We start from the raw sequence: 16,400 nt of genomic DNA on the forward strand, positions 1-16,400 counted from the left end.
TTTTGCTCAGAATTAATGAGTTAATTGAACCACAGACAACATGGTTTCTCTGTAGGCTAGTGAAATTACAGCTGCTCTGAACAAAGGGGATAAAAATGAGAGTTTGGAGTAGAATGATTCTTTCAGCCTCTTCTCCAGCACGGGGCTTGCACCACTTTTTGGCAGAGAAATCAAGAAATATACCCTTTGGATTTTTCAGGTTCCTTAGCATCAGCGACGCATAGGGAGTGCACCCCTGAGATCGGCTGTGCACCTCCTGGAAACTCAGCCATGAAACTGGAAGTGCTACTGGAAGTGTACTTCTGGTTTTGCCGCTGGCTTGGCAATTGGCCTCCAGGGGACCCCCCACTCCTCCCCCCATCGGCGATCGGCCGCCGGAAACCCCCACCCCCACCCCGTCAGCGATCTGGTGCCTCCCCCCACACTCGGGAGGCACCAGGTGCCCATGTTCTTTAGGCAGTTCCATAACTCTTCAAACCTGTTGAGATGTGGTGCTAAATGTAGGTTGTGAGGGTTTGTTTGTTTTTAAATAATTCTTTTTTTCCTTCCTCTAGAATTCTACAGAAAGTTTTGGAAACCTCTGAAATATTTCTCCCAACTTTCTTAATATACTTGTATATCTGGCCTGAGTAAATCTTGCCCAAATTCAAATGCAGTGGTGCTTGCTCAGGCAGTTGATGTGGGAGTTCTGAAATGAAGCAGAATGCTTGATAAAGATGTTTGCATGCCAGCTGAAATGTGTTTTCTAGTTTGGTTACTTGGCAGTGGCATATTGTCTTGGAGTTGTCTGGGAAAAGCTTAGGACAGGGGTGGCAATTGCACTTGGCCTTATTGGCCAGATTCTGACCCACCTCTGGTACCAAATGAGTCCCTGATAGGGTCTGTACCTCAGGTTTCACCATCAGGGTGAGTGACAGTGGTACCAACCCACATAGCTCCCTGAGCTGTTGTGTTAGCTCAGGAAGCCTTGGGGGTTATCACCACTACCATATGCCCCACTGCCTAAATCCTGGCCCCTCCAGAAGCCCTGGATGACATGACTGTGGGCAGGATCCAACCTGCAGGTGTGTGTGTGTGTATACCTCTCAGTTGGGACATCCCTGATGCTGCACAGATTTCGTTGAGAGCTGGAAGTAGGGCACATTTACTGAAATTTTGGCTTCTTTGCATTGTGTCTAACTTCTAACATCAAAGGAACCCACATTTCCCATTTAATCCATATGTTTAAAAGATGCACTTGTCTTCATATGGAGACAAGATTCCTTGGGTGAATTTGATATCTTTTATTTGATATCTTGTCTTCATACTACATTCACGAAGAAACAAGAAAAGATTAGAAGGCTAGCAATCACAAAATTTACAATAAAATCTGTTCTATCCTTCTAACTGCATTTACTTTAAAGCCTACTAGTGGATCAGTGGCCTCTGACACCCCCTGAAAACCTCACGCTTTGTAATAAATTGAGCTGTTACTCAGCTTGACCCCCTTTCTGAGCATAATGAAGTCTTGAGACCAGATTCAACTTTGTTGCTAGCTCCCATCACAGGAAACAAAAACCCCCTATCGAAATATGTCTGAAATCTGGAGCTCATATTAACTGCCTGGCACATCTACTGAGAGGAAGAAAAGCTAGTGCTGGGTCAGTTAAATAGGCCTCTCAACTGCTTGATTTGCTTAACAAGCCTCAGTGCAAAGACTTTGTGAAGTTCACGTCAGAAGAAATGCAGTGGCCTGCAGAAGTTAATACTGAATTTCTTTAGCACTTTTATGAGGACTTGTAATGGTTTACAGTCACAGTATTTAACATGCTAAAATAGGATTAGGAATGATAGTGCCAAAACAGCCCTTTATTTGTAATCCTATTTTAGCATGTTTACATTAGTTGTACAGAAAAATCCTTAAGTGATAAAGTGCAAAGTATTATTTAAGGTTTAAACACAGACAGCAACAAAGGTTTTGTTCTTATCCATACTAATTTCTACTAGAACACGGTTTAAAACGAACTGCTGCTTTGCAATATAGGTAAAGCCTAAGAGGAGAGTAAAGCTCTTCATAAATACTAATGATGCTTTCTAGCACCTCATTCTTGAAAGCAGTGATCAGTCTGTGCATGTCTAAAGTCATATTAACGAAGACCTACAGTTTTCAACCAGATCATTCAGCTTTTAGATGGAGACTGAACATGGCTCTTTAAAAAGACAGCAAGTCTAAAGAGTCACAGAAATTCTTACAAATGCTTACCCACTTTGCCCCTACAGAAGACATCCTATCATGCCCATATATTTCCTTCCTCTTGTTTTCTCCTCTTATGTCATTTTCAGATATGGATGACCGGGATAAATATTTCTCAAGCTACTAGAGAAAAAGCACAAGACTAAAAAATACAACTGTGACAAAGGCAGGTATATTAGGGTTTTAAATAACTGCACTGTCACTTACAGTCTGTTAAGCAAACCTAGACCAATGAGATGCTGCCAATATTTTAATGAGTCTTCCACAAAAAGCTCTTTTTCTTCACCTGCCTCCCTGGCTACGGACAGAAATGACACACAAACTGATATAAGAGATTGGAAACAGGTTCAGATCTGTAACACAACAGAAGTTCAGTGCACATAAACCACTTTTTAAATGGATTAAACTAGTTCAAGATATACCTAGATAGATCTAGTATCAGACTTAACTGATTTAGGTTACATTGGTTTATTGACCTTCTGTCCCGGATCCCCTCCACATGCAAGTTAACTCACAGTTCCTCGACAGGATGCTTTGTAACTCCTCTGCAAACCCCCAGTTCCCTGCAGGGTGATCGGGCTAGCTTTGGCCCAAGCTGTCTGCTCCAGCTGAGCAGGGAAACATGCTCTAGCACCCCCCAACTTCTGGCCTGGGCCACTGCAGGCCTGTGGCTGCATTTCTGGAATCAAAAGTGAATGTCTGTTCACTTACTTGGCAGTTCAGTCTACACAGTTTAGACTCGCCTGCAAAGATTGAATCAATTCAGCGTTCAGCTTTCCTCCAGATTCAAGCCATCTGCTCCAGCAGAGGTGGGAGGCAGGCTCTGGTTCCCCCTGGCTTCTGGCCTGGGCCACTGCAGATGTGTGGCATTTCCAAAATCAAAATGAATGTCTGTTCACTTGCTTCTTGGTTCCATCTACATCTAACCTGTGAAGATTGAATCAGTTCTGCCCCAGTCTTTTTGACTGTCTGTACTTAGCCCTAAAGAAGACCTGGACTTGGCGGGGGAGGATTTTTCAAAGATGTATCTGCATGCACCCCAGTCCATTCAAAGGGCAGGAGCCTTGCTCTTCAGAACCCACAGCTTATATAGCAACATTTTAAGATATATTATTTGTAGAAAATCATTTTAATTTTTCCCCTTAGTATTGGTTGTTGCTCTATATCCTGTCTTTATTCTGATTTTTCCTGATGCTCCAGTTGCCTCTCTCTGGGCTATTTAAATCTGTGATTATAACATTTTAACTTTTCATGGTCTTCATGCCTCTCCAAGGGTCTGCTTTCATACCAGTGTGGGAATACAATGCGATACCCAAAACAGATTCTTGGCCGCAGAGACTGAGCTCAGAAACTCAGTGTGGAAAAGTATGAACCTCTATTACTTGCTCTAAAGACTAAGCTCTGTTAGTCCAAAGCTAGTGATAAAGCTTACTGTCTTCCGTCCCCTGGAGGGGAACAAAGAGCTACAACATGCAATTGCAGTTTTGTATGGTGATTCTTCATAAGCATTGGGAGGAGGAGATAAGTGCTTGCTCCTCTCGCATATAAAGGCAGCCAGGGAGGGTTTGGGATTTTTTTTCCTGCTTAGCTATCTCTTTAGAAATTAAATTTGTATTCAGCCTAAGGTTCTGTAACGTCCAAAAAGCTTGTGAACTAATGTTGCTAGAGGGGCCAAGAGAGAACCTTAAACAATTTGGAGGGAAGGGATTGTTATTTGGGCCACATTTATACGTTGAAATCATTTTCAGTTCACATCTTCTGTTATTGTAGTGCAAGTCTGCGTGGACTTATTTTAAACTAAGTATCCTACTTTGATTTGCATTCAGTAGGTAAACTACATATTTTAATAGGTAAGTTATTTGGTCTAACCCAAAGTGGGATGCTGATACTCTGAAATGAGTGGGTCCGTAAACAGACTTGCTGTACAGTAAGAAAAATGGGGAATTAAAAGTGCCACTTCATGTGTAGACCAGCTTTCATGTTCCAATCCTTGTTTTACTTTTTCTGGGATCCATATTTAAGTTCCCATGACTAACAGTTTTTGAGGAAGGAGATCTTCGTTAAAGAATCAACAACACCCATCCCTCCATTTAAGGTAGATATTAGCAGCCTGTGCACTGTGAGAAACCCAATGACTCCTTCAACAAATCAATGGGAAAAAAACAAGTTGACATTTTTGGAACTTTTTTTATACCCCCTAAAAATTCAAACAGAGAAAAATCCCAATTTTTCCCAAAAATCCTTAGAATTCAGCTTTAATGATCGACTCTTCATGATATGGCATGCATAATGTAAAGAGGTTTCATAAAATTTGATTGCCTTGACATAATGAGCAGGAAGCCAAAATACACAATTGCTATATAAATCGCGCCTTGTGAAAAATTATTGTGGTACCTCTGGGATTTCTTTTAGACCTGGATAACCATTTGCTGGGGAATTTAGATAATTTATGCAGCAGGCTGTTACCACTGAACAAACAACACATGCAGTGAAGCAGGACACAGGGTAGGAGTACACTAGCCAGAAAAATTAGCATGAATGTAGAGAACTAATCAGCAATTTAGATGCCATGAACCAGTCTGTAATAAGGTCTGTGGAAGCTCAAAGGTCTGCCTGCATAAGCATGGAAGTGATGTCTAGAAGACAGAGGTGCTACTCTAGATAATAACCATAAAGCAGGGGAGAGGTGTACCTTCCAGACTAACTGAAACAGCAATGTATAAGCATTTGTGAATAACAGCTCACTGACAGCATCTGAAGTGAGCTGTTGCTTATGAAAGCTTATGCATCTCTGATTCAATTCAATCTATAAGGTGCATCTCTTCCTTACCTTCTGCCTGACTTAGGCTAATATGCCTACATACCTCCCTTTACCTTAAGAAGGCCTAACAAACTATAAGGGCTGCAGAGATCACCTACTCTGTTTCTTTGCTCCTATAGGATAGTTTTCTATAGTAAGTCTTGCCTAACTAGATATTTGGCAAGGGCTCTGGTTCTTGCTGCCTGTTACCCATATGGGGTGGGGGCTGACCTTTTTCTAGGGGCAGTGGTGTGTGTGTGGCCTTTTTCCAGAGGGGGGGGGGGGTAAATTTTTGTTTTCTGGAGACTGCCAAAACACCCAGGTTTGTGGACAGCCAAGAAGCTAGCAGATGATCCTTCCTGTTCCCTTATCTCCTTGGCCAGCTACCTTTATTTTTCTTGGCTTCTCTTCCAGCTTCCCACTTTGCACTCAGTGCAGCATGGGCTTGTAGTGATAGTGTGTGTTGGGTGCTGGAAGTCCCCCGTTGCTGACTCAGAAATGCCAGAAAGCTTTAGGGAGCAGCCCCAAGCCTCTTGTGGGCCAAGAGTCAAATAGGAGAACAGGGACATGTGGGAAGCTGAAGGAAGATACAGGCAAATGAGGAAAGCTGAAAGGGTTCACAGACTCCGGGAAAGAAAAGGGAGAGAAAGATATGGCAAACCTTGAAAAGAGCAAGCCTGTGATCAGAGGCTCCTATGATATGAGGGATGGAAAGAAGGTCAGCTTTGATTTTTTTTAAACAAGTTAATGCCTGTGCAGATAACCACTGAAAAGTACAGTAACTAAGGTGCCTAGCTACTGGAAACAGCCAGCTATGGGATTTCACCTGTGAAGCAAGTGGCTGAACCAGACCTTCATACCTGCTTTATGAGTTAGTCACAGCTGAAGTATATCCTACAAAATCCACCTACTAAGTTTTCTTCAACCCATCAGCCCAGGTCCTGCAAGTGGTGGACAAAGAGTTGCTTATGTTTGCAAGGTGGGTGGCAAACACCACTCTAGGAAACACCTTGAAGCCTAACCAGAATAAAGAAAGTCTTACTGAGTCTGGAGAAGAAAAAACTGAGGGGGATTTAATATAGCCATCAACTACCTGAAAGTGGTTCCAGAGACGATGGAGCTAGACTGCTGTCAGAGCTGGCAGATGACAGAACAAGGAGCAATGACCTCAAGTTGCAGCAAGGGAAGTTTAGGTTAAATATTAAGAAACATTTTCTCACAAGGGTAGGAAAGCACTGGAACAGGTTACCCAGAAAGGTTGTGGAATCTCCAATCTTGGAGGTTTTTAAGTCCCAGGTATACAAAATCTTGGCTGGGATGATCTAGTTGGAGATGGTCCTCCTTTAAACGGGGGCTGGACTAGATGACCTCCTGAGGTCCCTTCCAACCCTTTCTATGTTTCTATGAAAGCAAGAAGGGAAGATCTGCCAAGAGAGAAGGGAGAGATCTATCTGCTTGGCCCTTATGGACTACCTTGCTGTAGTCACTCAACTTCTCCAGAAGACTATAAAACAAGCTCTAAATTCATCCTTTCCCAGCCTGAGGCAGAAAGAGCTCTTTGAAATTATAGGAGTTTAAGTGAATGTGCTGACCTGTGTGTATGTACACACATGGGTGACTGGTGCCTCCCAAGTCTGGGGGGGGGCACCAAATCACCAATGGGGGGTCCCCCTGCGGCCGGTCACCGAGCGCGGAACCAACAGTGGCGAAACCGGAAGTGCACTTCTGCCGGAACTTGCGGTTTCACAGCTGGCGTTTCCAGGGGGTGCATGGCCAATCTCAGGGGATGCACATGCATCCATGTGCACCCCCTATGCATCGCCAATGTGTACATATAGTTTGGGAAAGAGTGAATTCTGTGACAATTCTATGGTCAATCTAGGGCCAGGTCCTCTGCACATTCGCCTCCCACCCTCACAAGCTGTCTCTAGCTGAGTAACATTTCCATCATTCTTGGGATCACAAATGGCTCAGACTGAGCTAATTTCATATTAACCAGATAATAGACAACTGATAATTAGTCCATTCCAGTTATCAGAGAATTGTGTAGTATTTGAGGGTTGTCCATGTGGAGATATACACAGGACTTTATGGCCTCAGGGATTTAGTCATACTGTAGAACACATCTTCTACCCAGGATCATCTTCCCAAATAATTTGGCCCCTTCCTTTAAACATAGGCATGTTGTATGGTTGCCCTGTTTTCTATTCCTGATATTCCTTACTACAGCAATTATTTTTTTTTCTTTTTATCTAATCCTTCTAGCTTCTTCAGCATCTTCATAATCCTTCTCTGAACTCTTTCCACGTTATTTTCATTACTTGTTCTCTATTTGTTGTCTGTGGACCACAGGGCAATACTAGGTACTTCAGAGATGGCATTTTCGCATATGCCTTTTAAGTGCTTTCAAGTAGCTGTTTGGTAATAAGTGTGCAGGGTTGGTCTCAAGAATTGTTGAGAGTAGACATCGGTGTGTTGCTCCAAGAAGTTTGGAAATGGTTTCTTTATACTGTATGTTACAAGAAGGTGCTCAATTGCCTTCTAGGCAATTCCTGCACCCTGGGTGACAGTGGCAGCAGTGGCTGAGTTGAAGGCAAAAGTGCCCATAATTTCTTGCCCCCTTCCCTCCCAAAGCCCTGAAGCTGGTGCACCACTCACCCATCCTTTGTTACGCTGTGCTGACTGAACACTCCGAGGAATGGAATAGTGAAAAAGGACAGAGAACAGCAAGGTAAAAAAATTAAAATAGGGACAAAGACAGAGACAAAGGAGAGAAAACCCCTACCTTTCATGCAGAGTTTTGGCTACAAGTCCCTCAAGCGTTTCCAGCAAGTTCAGAGATTTATATATATATATAGATATATTTATATATAGATCTAATATATAGATATAAATATATCTATATATATATAATATAAATCTATATATAGAATTTTTTTTGGTTATTGTTGTTTTCAGAAGGAATAATGCCCTGTGCTTGGTATGGCTTTTTCCAGATGGAGACTAGAACACTATGTGTTTTTAGGTGCATTTAATTTATTAAGAGTTCAAGGAGCCAATTTAAACAAGCTTTCTGCCTCCCCCCCATTTGATATAAAATTAAAATGCTTGTAAAAAGTGGCACTTCACCATGAACAATTAAAGTCCACTGAAAAGCTTGAAACTCTGATTCTTTTTTTTTTCTTCCCCCACTCTCTGCTCTTCCTAGGCTCAAGATTTCTGGATATTGTGTCAGAAAGATTGTTCATGGGTTAGAGAGTTTCCAAATTCTTTTCCTCTTCTCAAGTGTCTATTCACAATCTTTTTTAATGCAGACGCACTCAGCAGTTCAAGAGAGTTGCTCAAAAATGTGCCTGAGTTTGAGCTATTCCAGCTGCTGTTGCCTTCTAGACCCCTCTGCTGTTTGTTAACAGGCAGGACTGAGGGTGAGCCACTGCTGAATGCTAGCAGACCAACGCTTATTTTGTTTAAAAATTCTTGTGTTGGAGGAGATGCCAGCACCGGATACATGACCTTACAGCTAATGCAGTACCCTGCAAGCAAGCAGCCTACTTCAGATGGTGTTTCTTAAAGAGCCACATCAGGAAAACATACATTTTCCTGTGTTTGAGTGGCTTTTCATGGTGGTTTTTCTTTCTTTCCAAGATGCAATTCCCCAACTTTCTCATTAACTTTGGAAAGCGGGTGATGTGTATTCAGACCATATGTTCAAGATGTATAATTTTTTTTGCTTGGGGCTCTACTCACCTCTGTGATATTCATGAGAAGGTTGCAGAAGTAAGGAGCATTTGCTCCAAGGCTTAAGAAGCAGGAGACAGGGAGGAAGAAAGGAAGAGTGCTGCATTGTCAAAAGGGCTCAGAGATGGCTTAACTCTGGTAAACCATTGACATGCCTCAATGGGAACCAAGTCAGACTGAGGCTAAGCATTTTTTGAAAATCCCAATTTAAGTAAACGTTTATGGGAGTCATGAACTAGTAGGCTGTGACCAGGCTGGGACTAAGGAGACCAAGAGTCATATCCTGGCACTGTTGAAGTCCATAGGAGCTTGACAATTGACATCTTTATTCCTGGCTCTGCTGCTGACCTGATAGGTTCTGTTTGCTTTCCCTTTTTTTGTTGATCTTGACAATCCATACCAAGTTCCTTGATGCATATCATATGCTAAGTGTATATACAGCACTAGCCCAGCTAGGTCCACTACTGTATTACAAATATTAATCACAAATCCAGCTCCAGAGCCAGATACAGACATTTTACATTTACCAGTCAGTGTAAGTGATTGGAGACCAATCTATATCATAACAGAACAGACATTCAGCACACAAAACCAGTCTAAACCCATAACAGAACAGAAGTTCAGCACACATCGACTGGTTTAAAAATAAGGGTGCAGGGTTGTTCTCAAGAACTGTCGAGAGTAGGCATTGGTCTGTTGTTCCAAGAAGTTTAGAAATGGTAAGATTGGCAGAACCTGGTCTAAGATTTCCCCCTACTACCAAAGGGCAAACGTGTGTTCTGTTCACTACCAATCTAAACTGCGCGCCTTACCGAAAACTGCACAACTTAGATCAGTTCCGCCTTAGGCTTTTTGAATGTACCTAGCCCAAGTGTTCACACACTTTTGTGGATGTGAGAAGAAGGATAATACCAGTCTGTACACATTAGCCTTCACTCCAAAGTTCATTCCACAGATCTGGACAGTCCAATGCAGGCCACAGATTTGGACTATGGACACAAAAAAGGGAGTTTCTTAATTTACATTAGGGAGAGATAAAGGAAGAATCTTTGGAAATAATCCTTAGGCTAGTGGTTAGTGGCCAACCTTCCTGGCAGGGATGCCATAAGGTAAGCCTCACTCCCCGTCCCCTTCCCTGCGTGATGCTCTGATTCCACCTCCAGAGGTGTATCTGATACAGTTTCCACCTGAGATGCCAGAGTGGAGGCAGGGGGAGGACAGAATGAAGTGGAGTGAAGCAGGGGAGGGTATTGCTGCAACAGATATCACCTCGGAGACCCATGTTAACTCTTCCCTGGTCCCACAACCATTTATAGGACCAACAAGGATCCAAAGCCCTGAATTCAATGGTGGCTGCACAGCCAGGGAAGAGTTAACCTGGCTCCTGGCAGTGACACCTGATACCTGCCCTGCTCCCTCTGAAGAGCACTCTGCTTCTAGCTCAATTCCATCCCTTCTCTTAACTGAGTGCCCAGGGCTAGTGTGGTGCACACAGTAGTTGCCTGTGCCCCTTGTGGCACATGTGCTGCAGGGTGGCCACCCCATCCTAAGTAAAATGTAAAAAGTAACAATTAGTAATACTAGGACTCTTTGGAGGGTGCTCCTGGGGCTCTGGTAGGATTGCAAAGAGAAGAAAGGATCAGGACTTCTTAAAGCTAGTGAGTGTTCACTTAACACCCTCAAAAGTTGGTAGAGATTCAGATCCATTCCCAGGGGCTCCCATGTCTGCTTAATTTCAGGGATTGTAGTCTGCAGGCTGGCACACCTTGTGTGCACTTTATGCCTCTTTGTTTTAAAGGTGAAAATAACTCACTTGAGTTCTGGCTGGATTAAAGTTGCAGTATGTGTTTCACTGAGGCTAAGCACAGACAGTCAAAAAGCCCAAGGCTCAATTGCTTCAGTCTTTTCAGGTTAGTCTGAGCTGCAGAAATTAAACTGAGAAACAACTGGACACACATTTACTTTTGATTTAGGAAATGCAGACACATCCCTGCAGTGGCTCAGGCCAGAAGTGGGGGAGTGCTACAACATAGCTTTCTGGCATGTAGCTGGCATGGGCTGTATATTCACTTCCTCCTCCTCCTGCCCCTCAGGTCTCTGGAATTTCATAGTCTCATAGTATCATAGTACTTAGGGTCGGAAGGGACCTAAACAGATTATCAGGTCCAGCCCCCAGCCCCGGGCAGGAATGAGTGCTGGGGTCATAACACCCCAGCCAAATATCTATCCAACCTCCTCTTGAAGGAGAGGTAGGAGAGAACACCACCTCACTTGGGAGCCTATTCCAGAGCCTGGCAGCTCTGACTGTAAAGTAATGTCTCCTGATGTCCAGCCTGAACCTTCTCTCTAACAATTTGTGGCTGTTATTCCTAGTAAGCCCACCTGGTGCTAGAGGGAACAGAGCCTCACCCAGAGCTGGTCCCCCCTGGTGAGTTTGTAAACGGCTACCAGATCCCCTCTCAGCATTCTCTTGTGGAGACTGAATAGATTCAGGCCCTTTAGCCTCTCTTCATAGGGCCTGACCCGCTGCCCCTTAATCATGCAAGTGGCCCTCCTCTGGACCTTCTCAATGGTAGCCACATCCCTCTTGAAGTGTGGCGCCCAGAACTGGACACAGTACTCCAACTGTGGCCTGACCAGTGTCGCATAGAGGGGAAGGGTCACCTCCCTGGACCTGCTTATGATGCATCTGTAGATACACGACAAGGTGCGGTTAGCCTTACTGACCTCTTCCTCGCATTGGCGGCTAATGTTCATCCTGGAGTCAACAATGACTCCAGGATCCCTTTCTGCCACTGTGTTGACAAGAAGGGTGTTCCCCAGCCTACAGGTGTGTTGCTGGTTCCTTCTCCCTAGATGCAGCATCTTGCACTTGTCTGCATTGAAGTCCATCCCATTCTCATCTCAATTTGCAGTCCAGATTCACAACAGCAGGACTCTTCCGGCTTCCAGGCACCTCTTCCAGAGCCAGGGATCTGCATTGTGCATGCTCTGGGCAGGGGCATGCAGGCTGTAAACTGTGGTTCTGCCCTGGCTCTGGATCACGGTGTCATCGCCGCAAGATCCCACCGGGCTCTGGAGCAGCTCCACGCCTTGCCATGCACCCTGCTAACGGCAAGCGCTAGAGAGAGGCTTGGAGGACCTATAGCCACCCCAAAATTCCCCATAGCCCCCATATCCACCCCTCCCAGCAGCACCAGTGCTGCCCACCCCACACAGGGAGGAGCAGCTGAGTCCACCCCACTCCCACCCGCAGCACAGCCCCCTCTCAGCCCCACCACCAGGAAGAGGCTGGGCCACTGGGCTGCTGCTTGGGTCTCCGTGGAAACCAGTGCCAGTCACATGGGCTGCTGGGAAATTGAGTCCACTGCTGGCCTGATCTGGCACGCGGACCAGACTTTGCCTGTTCCTGAGTTAGAGCATAACAGCCGGTGTGTGCTCCTGCGCAGTTACAGCTACCCCTTGATGTCCACTCCCCTGCCCACGCTATTTGGAACGGCTGCAAGTGATGGCTTGTCCCTGCCCTAGGCCTTCTGTTGTGCAATTGTCAGAAGTTAGCCAGGCACGGGGACCCCCCAGGAGAGTACTTGGTCCTGGCCGTGCCTGATCTCTGAGTGCCCTGAAGTCCCAAGAAGCAGAACAAAGAGATACTCTTCCACAAAGCCATTTATGGGACAAAAAGGCACCCAGCCAGAGGTTCCCTGACCCCTTCAAAGAGTTAAGCAGTCCCTCTGTCCCGCAGCCACAGCCCTCCCCCTCCCCCAGTTATCTCACCTGTTCTCTCTCCAGTCTGCACAGCCCCAAGTCCCAAAATGACTCTCCCATTCACTCTCTTTGCTGATGCTCCCTCCTCTCACACTGTTCTTTGCTACATCACCCATCATCCTGTTTATTTTTCTCACCCAAGGCCCTGCTGGGTGTCACCTTTGTTAAAACATCAACAAAGCTATTCAAATGTCTGTTGATGGTGAAGATCCATCTTGTCTTTTCTACGCATAGGTGGTTCCGGGACTTAGCAGGACCTTAACTAATCTTTCATCCCCCCTGCATGACCAAATCAGGGAAACTGAAGCTCATGACATTATTACAAGCATCAGCAACCAGAAGTGTAACCAAGGGTGGTGCAACCACAGCAGCAGCCCAAGTGCTGCCTTTGTCAGGGGCTGCAAAAATACCCATGACTGCAGCAGGGGCTGATCACACTTGTATGATTGGCACTGAGACAGCTGGGGCTGGCCCAAGGATCATACAGCTGCTCCAGGCACAGAGCTGCCCAGCTAGGCTTCTATCAACAACAGTATTGCATTGCCCTTAACATGAATGACTTTCATGTCATCCTGTGCCAGGCTCCACTTCATCACTTTGCATCATTACCTTTCAGCTGATGTAACCAGGCCAGGGGTAAGTGATTTGTGCTCAGGGGTAGGATTTAAAACAGCTGGAATTCAATCCCAGCCTCTTGATCCGGGAGAAGTTTGAGTTAAGCAGTTGGAAACAGCGAAGAGAGAGAGGACTGGAATCCCGTGTCTGTGTAAGATGAGGACACGCAGCCCTAGATCTTCTCTTGGATTTAAGTATTGAAGGCCTTGTTTACAGTAGGCTGCTTCTGCTGTCAAAAGTACTGGCAGCTGCTGCCATTGCTAATCTGCCTGAGCATGCATGCAGCCCTGAGCTTCTGGTGGCTTGCATGGCTCCATGCAGCAGCTCTGCTGCTAGAGCTTAAAGTGTGCCCTGGGAAGGCACCAGTTGCTAGAGGCACAGCAGCAGCTGTCAGAAGGTGTTCACATGTACCTGATGGCAACAGAAGCCTATTTGTGCCCAGCAGAGGTGGGCTAATTCTGCCAGTTCTGTGGCTGCAGAGGAGGTTTGGGTGTGGACACACTAAATTATGCCTGTAAAGTTTTGTAGTGTAGACTAGGCTTCCATCATCCCTTTAGAGTGGAAGACGCATGATCTTTTAAGACCTGGAAGTGGTCACAGTTGTTTTTCATGTAGTTGCAAGAGAATTTGCCTGGAAAATATTTTCTCTGCCATTTTCTAGCTGGGGGAGTGGGGAGGGGAGGGGAATCTTCTCATTGAAACTATAACGAAGAATAAGATTCAGGAGAACAGAGAGGGAGCGAGAGCCAGCATGCTCTCTACCAAGTAATTAGGTTGCTGCTCTGGGAGTCTTGGCTTCCCCTCTGCTTTTTAGTTGGCTTACACATTGAGAAGTGGGAGGCATGGATTTGATTCTGCTTAGGCCGATAAGAGCTTTGGTCACAGATCTCGCACATCCCAGGTGGTGGCCCCATTGCCACCTCTTTTTCCGCTTCCTCCTATGGTAGCTGCATTTTTAAAAATATACCTGATTTAATGTTGTCAATGTGTTAGATGTGCTCTGAACATGTTTCCTGGATCAGAGCCTAATTTGTGGATCCTCATTGGATTTAAGTATCGGTGTTGGGACTCTTAGCCTTGTCAAGAGTATGTCACTGCTGAGGAGGTAGAAGGCATCTAGGGCAGGGACGAGCAATTATTTTGGGCAGAGGGCCGCTTATTGAGTTTTGGCAAGCCATCGAGGGCCACATGACAGGCAACCCAGGACAGATTAATATAAATTTTCTTAATTTTTTAGGGGACCCGCAGGCCGGATAGAATGGTCTGGCGGGTCGCATCCGGCCCCCAGGCCGCATTTTGCCCACCCCTGATCTAGGGGAACATTCCCAGCAAAGAACTTAAGCACAGGTCCTTTTCATCCTTGCTGCCCAGCCAGTCAGCCCCCAGCCTGTACTGATGCATGGGATTGTTCTGTCCCAAGTGCAGGAGTTTGTGCAGGAGTTTGTACCTGAAATTGAATTTCTTGGCCCAATCCAGATGTTCAGTTTGTGGCACAACAAACCTATTTGCGGCATCCCAAACCTCATGCCTGGCATGTTAAAACATGCCCCAGTAGCAAAAAAAAAAAAAAAAAGCTCCACGAAAAACCAGTGTGGCTCACGCCACAGGAGCATGTGTCAGCAGACATGGAGGCTCAGTCCTCCAGGGAGACACTCATGGAAAAGGAGAAAAATGTGGGAAGCCTGTAAGGGGCTGCTTGGGGCTGCAGGGAGTGGGAGGAGGGTGATCAGGCAGGGAGCTCCATGTGTATATGCGCATGCACGTGGCAGCCTGGCAGCGATGGAGAGCAGTTCCAGTGGCTTCCTCAAAGTAAGTCGGGGGGGTGGGGGGCGGTAAGGGGCCCAGACCACACGTTGGGCGGTGGCAGGGAAAAGGGCACAGGCCATACAGGAGGGAGGGGGCACAGGCCACGTGTTAGATGGGGGGAGGGGGAACAGATCATGCATTGGGTGAACGGGGGAGCACAAGTGGCAGGGAGGGCTTGTGCCCTCCCGAGATTTCTGCACCCACAGCAGGCCACCTAGCATGGGCTGCAGCGGAGCCAGACCAGCTCCAGGCAAGAGCCGCCTCTGCAGTGCAGTGAGGGGACCCAGCACTGGAGGGAGTGGCATGCCACCATAGCTGCCAAGGTGAGGCGCCTCCTGCCCACTTGGCAGCAGCAAGGGCACAACTCCACACTGCTGCCACTGTCACATCTCACCATGGCGGCACAGCATTTCCTCCAGTGCCAGGTGCCTCCCGCTGGGCTGCAGAGGTGGCTCCTGCCAGGAGCTGGTCTGGCCCTGCTGCATCCTCGCACCCTGCTGTGGGCATAGAAATCTTGGGGGGCATGTGCCCCCCCTGCCATGTTGCCTGTGCCCCCCCATCTTCCCCACATACCCACTCCCTTTCTCATACACTGGGGGCCTGAGGGACAGGGATAGCAGGTTCGGTGTGAGGGGCACCAGCAGGGCTGGGGGGGGCGGTAGGTTGGGAATAAGGGGTGCCAGCAGGGCTGGGGGGGCTGTAGATTTGGAGTGAAAGGCACTGGCAGGGCCAGGGGGGCTGTGTATCAGGAGTGAGGGGCATCAGCAAGGCTGGGGGAACTGTGGGCTTGGGGTGAGAGGCACCGGCAGGGCTGTGGGGCTGTGGTTTGGGAGTGAGGGGCAGTGGCAGGGCACCAGCATATCAGGGCTGCCCAGCACTACAAAGCAAAAGCAGGAGACAGCTGCAGCTGTGCCCATATCCTGATGAGCGAAGGGGGCAGGGGGAGCTCATTTTCCATGATTGAAAAGCCCAAAATCTAACACCAAAATTTATAGGTATTTAGAATTGATTTTATTATAATGATTGAGGCACTGGTAGGCTTCCATGCTGCTTTAAAATTGTAAATATATCAGTAAAACATTATGTTCAACTGATAGCTATATACATAGTGGCATTTCTTTTTAATTGCAGAAAAACATGGATTTTGTGGGTTTTTAATCAGAGAGTTTCCAATTTTTTTTTTATCAGAGATAACCAGGATCTCTGGTTATGAGCTAACACTGAGCCAAATGATGACAGTGATAGTTCTTCAGATGGCTGCACTGTGGTAGGTTATGCTAAGGCAGGGGTTGGCAACCCCTGGCACACGTGCTGAGCATGGCATACAAGGCCGTTTTCCTCAGTGCACGTTGGGGCCGGGGCTGGGGTGGGGAGGCAGCAGCTGTTTGCAACCTCCCAGCTGCAGCCAGCCCCGGCTCTGGGGAGCTGCGGCCCGCCAGGGGG

General features: G+C 46.5%; 1 long non-coding RNA gene across 2 annotated transcripts in view; it reads left to right on the top strand.

Annotated features, from left to right (window-relative positions):
- Positions 1-13,240: 13,240 nt before the first annotated feature.
- Positions 13,241-16,400, top strand: part of LOC102383223 — a 100,401-nt gene continuing 97,241 nt past the window's right edge. For both annotated transcript variants that reach the window (XR_001358351.2, XR_324335.3), the window contains exon 1: positions 13,241-13,302. This is a non-coding gene — a long non-coding RNA (uncharacterized LOC102383223). The remainder of the gene's footprint in view (positions 13,303-16,400) is intronic.

This window comes from Alligator sinensis, unplaced genomic scaffold (genome assembly GCF_000455745.1).
Source record: "Alligator sinensis unplaced genomic scaffold, ASM45574v1 scaffold371_1, whole genome shotgun sequence".
Taxonomy (NCBI): Eukaryota; Metazoa; Chordata; order Crocodylia; family Alligatoridae; genus Alligator; species Alligator sinensis.